Here is a 4,745-nt window from a genome sequence, read left to right on the forward strand (position 1 = left end):
AACCCTGAGACAACATTAAGTTGGATGTGGAAGAACATAGCTGGTCACATGTCTGTTTGTGAGGAAATCAACCTAAATAGAGAGCTGAAATGGAAATTCCACAGGCAATGACTCAGTGAATAGAGCAGAAGTTTATTCTAGGCTAGTTCCAATTTTAGAATATGTGCTGCTGGATGGAATGAGTACTTTTTTCCTCTCAATGAATGTTGGCATTCTAGTTAATGCCAAACTTAGCACTTGGCGTTTCTAAGAAATTCAACATTTTTCCTCATAAAATTACCTTATGTATCTGTGCTTTTTTGATCTAATTATTATTTTATTGTTAGTTATCAAAAGTATCAATAAGAATTATAACATGATATACTAAGAGATAAAAGAGATAAGCCATATATTTTTTGTTGTCTCACTTCTCAAAGTGTTCTTGATTAGGTATACTTGTTTTTCTCTATTTGTTCTTTAAGGACTCACTTTCCTACTTGGGTATGTTACTGTTGTTTATGTCCTTATAAAGCAACAGGACTTGGGAACATTCTTAAAATAAGTGATTATAATTATAACTTTAGAAATTTGGCTACTTTGAAAATGGAGAAATCCAGGCTAGCTGTATGATTTTCCTAGATAACAAAGAGTTTATGGGAAGGAATGTATGGCGTGCCTGGGTGGCTCAATCGGTTAAGCGTCTGACTTCAGCTCAGGTCATGATCTCACAGTTCCCGGGTTCAAACCCTGTGTCAGGCTCTGTGTTGACAGCTAGCTCAGAACGTGGAGCCAGTTTCAGATTCTGTATCTCCTTCTCTCTTACCCTCCCCTGCTCACACTGTCTCTCTCTATCTCCAAAATAAATGAAACATTAAAAAATTCTTTTAAATTAAAAAAAAAAGGNTTCCCACCAACAGTGTAGGAGGGTGCCCGTTTCTCACATCCTCAACAGCATCTATATTCTCCTGGTTTGTTAATTTTAGCCACTCTGACTGGCGTGAGGTGATATCTCATTGTGGTTTTGATTTGTATTTCCCTGATGAGGAGGGATGCTGAGCATCATTTCATGTGTCTTTTGGCCATCTGGATGTCCTCTTCACAGAAGTGTTTGTTCATGTCTTCTGCCCATTTCTTCACTGAGTCTTATTTAACACTGAGTCTTTAGATGAGGCCCTAAAAATTTGGTTGACTTGCATTATATTCAATTTTGATAATAGACATTGGATAGTCCCCTTTTTTTACTGCTGAGATCTACTGAGTATTGTAAATCTCACTGCAAAGGATTTTTTTTTTCCAAAGTGGTTCTGTTTGTCCTTCAAGACCTTAGATCTCTTTTGGGGCAAAAATACCTCAAAGATAAATGGTACCTGGATTTTAAAAAATCATTTAAGATTCATCCCAAAAATGAGTATGAGAAAATAAAATTGAAACAACAGAAAAAGAGGTTAACTTTGTGCTATAGCCAAGTGATTTGGCTTTTCCCAAGTGTCTTTGATTGACAATATCTGGATAATGGCACAATGGCAATTTTATAACATGCACAGTATTTTACAATTTTAGTTAATAGTATAAAAATTTCAAATAGATAATTACATCATTNAAAATTAGACCCTGCCACTGAAATGTCAAAATGTGCTTAAGTTATGCCATTAATTCTGTCATATGGCATATAATTTTGGTAGTTAATACTTTTAACTATTTCTACTTCATATATTCTTTGAAGTGTATTATTAGGTTTTAGGGAGTTCAATTTTGTAAGTTTTTTTTTTTTTANCTTAACCGACTAAGCCACCCAGGCGCCCCGAAAAACACATTTTAAATACTAACTTTTTATCAGATATGCCATTTGCAAATATCTTCTTCCCTGCCATAGGGTTGAATTTTACTTTAGGAGATTGTTTCCTTCCCTTTACAGAAGACTTTTATCTTGACAAAGCCCCAGTAATTTATATTTACTTTTGCTTCCCTTGCCTCAGGAGACATACAAAGAAGTTGCTGTGGCCTATATAAAAGAAGTTATTGCCTCTATTCTCTTCTAGGATTTTTATGATTTAAGGTCTCACATTTAGGTTTTAAACCATTTTGAATTTATTTTTTGTGTATTGTATAAAAAAGTGGTCCAATTTCATTCTTTTGCATGTTGCTGTCATTTTCTCAACAACATTTGTTGAAGAGACTGTCTTTTTACAATTGGGTATTCTTACCTGATTTATTGAAGATTAATTGGCCATATAGTTATGAGTTTATTTCTGGATTTTCTGCTATTTTTCTTTGATCTAAGTGTCTGTTTTCTGTGCCAGTACCCTACTGTTTTGGTCACTACAGCCTTGTAATATAACTTGAAGTACAGAATTTTGATGCCTCTAGCTTTACTTTTTTTTTTTTTTAAGGTTGCTTTAGCTATTCAGTGTCTTTTGTAGTTCCATACAGATTTTTTTTTTTACAAATAGTTTATTGTCAAATTAGTTTCCACATAACACCCAGTGCTCATCCCCACAAGTGCCCTCCTCCATGCCCATCCCCCCTCTCCCCCACATCCATCAGTCCTCAGTTTTTGTCAGCATTCAAGAGTCTCTCATGGTTTGCCTCTCTCCCTTTCCCCCACCATTTCCCCCTTCTTCTCCCCCTTGTTCCTCAGTTAAGTTCCTCCTAATCCTCCTATACGTGTCTCCATCAAAATATTTTGATGCATTAAATGCTTAGATTGCTTTGGGTAGTACAGATATTTTAACAATATTTGTTCTTCCAATCCATAAGCATGGAATGTCTTTCCATTACTTTGTGTCATCTTCAATTTCTTTCATCAGTGTTTTACTATTTTCAAAGTATAGGACTTTCATCTATTTGACTAGGTTTATTCCTAGGTGTCTTATTATTTTTTGAGAAATTGTAAATGAGATTGATTCCTTAATTTCTCCTTCTGCTGTTACATTAATGGTGTATACAAATGCAACAGGTTTCTGTAGGTTGATTTTGTACCCAGGAACATTACTGCATTCAATTTATCAGTTCTAGCACTTTTTTGGTGGTGTCTTTCAGGTGTTCTATATAGAGTGTCATCTCATTTGCAAATACTAGAAGTTTAAATATTTCCTTACCAAGTTTTATGCCTTTTATTTATTTTTATTGTCTGATTGCTGAGGCAAGGACTTACAATATTATGTTAAATAAAACTGGTGACAGCGGACATACCTGTCTTGTTCCTTAGGTAGAGGACAGGCTGTCAGTTTTTTCCCATTGAGGATGATATAAGCTGTGAGTTTTCCATATATGGCTTTTATCATGGTGAGGTATGTTCCTTCTAACCCTACTGTGTTGAGGGTTTTTGTTTCTCATAGTTTATTGTCAAATTGGTTTCCATATATCACCAAGTGCTCATCCCATCAAGTGCCCTCCTCCATGCCAATCACCCCACTTCGCTTCTCCCCCACACCAATCAGCCCTCAGTGTGTTCTCAGTATTCAAGAGTCTCTCATGGTTTGCCTCCCTTCCTATCCACAACTATTTTAACTCTTCTCTCCCCGCATCATCCACCGTTAACCTCCTCCTAATCCACCTGTAATGTGCAAACATATGGTATCTCTTCTTCTCTGCCTGATTTATTTTGCTCAGCATAACACCCTCAAATTCCATCCACATTGCTACAAAAGGCCAGATTTCATTCTTTCTCATTTCCATGTAGATAAACCACATCTTCTTCAACCATTTGTCAGTTGATGGACATTTAGGCCCTTTCCATGATTTGGCTATTGTTGAAACTACTGCAATAAACATTGGGGTACATGTGCCCTTATGCATCAGCACTCCTATATCCCTTGGGCACATGCCTGGCAGTGCTGTTGGCTGGTCATAGGGGAGTTCTATTGTTAATTTTTTGAGGAATCTCCATACGGTTTTTCAGAGGGGCTGCACAAGTTTACATTCTCACCAATAGTGAAGGAGGGTGCCCATTTCTCCACATCCTTAACAGCATCTATAGTCTCCTGATTTGTTGATTTGAGCCGGTGTGAGGTGGTATCTCACTGTGGTTTTGATTGGTATTCCCCTGATGATGAAGGATGCTGAGCATTGTTTCATGTGTTTGTTGGCCATCTGGATGACCTCTTTGGAGAAGTGTCTGTTTATATCTTCTACCCATTTCTTCACTGGATTATTTGTTTTTCAGGTGTGGAGTTTGGGGAGTCCCTTAGAGATTTTAGATAACATCCTTTATCTGATATATCATTTGCAACTATCTTTTCCCATTCCAACGGTTGCCTGTTAGTTTCATGGGTTCTCTCCTTTGCAGTGAAGGAGTTTTAATCTTGATGAGGACACAATAATTCATTTTTACTCTTTTTTTAAAATTTTTATTATTTTTTAACAAATAGATTATTGTCAAGTTGGTTTCCATATAACACCCAATGCTCATCCCCAAAAGTGACCTCCTCCATGCCCATCACCCTCCGTCCCCCCACACCCATCAGTCCTCAGTTTGTTCTCAGCATTGAAGAACCTCTCATGGTTTGCTTCTCTCCCTCTCCCCCACTATTTCCCCCTTTCTTCTCCCCCATGGTCGTTCGTTAAGTTACTCCTAATCCTCATATACTTGCAATATATGATATTTGTCCTTCTCTGCCTGACTTATTTCACTCAGCATAACACCCTCAAGGTCCATCCATGTTGCAACACATGGCAAGATTTCATTCTTTCTAATGCCATGTAGTATTCCATCGTATAGTTAAAACACATCTTCTTGATCCATTCGTCCGTTGATGGACACTTAG

The sequence above is a fragment of the Crocuta crocuta genome, unplaced genomic scaffold (genome assembly GCF_008692635.1).
Source record: "Crocuta crocuta isolate KB4526 unplaced genomic scaffold, BGI_CrCroc_1.0 scaffold1643, whole genome shotgun sequence".
Lineage (NCBI taxonomy): Eukaryota > Metazoa > Chordata > Mammalia > Carnivora > Hyaenidae > Crocuta > Crocuta crocuta.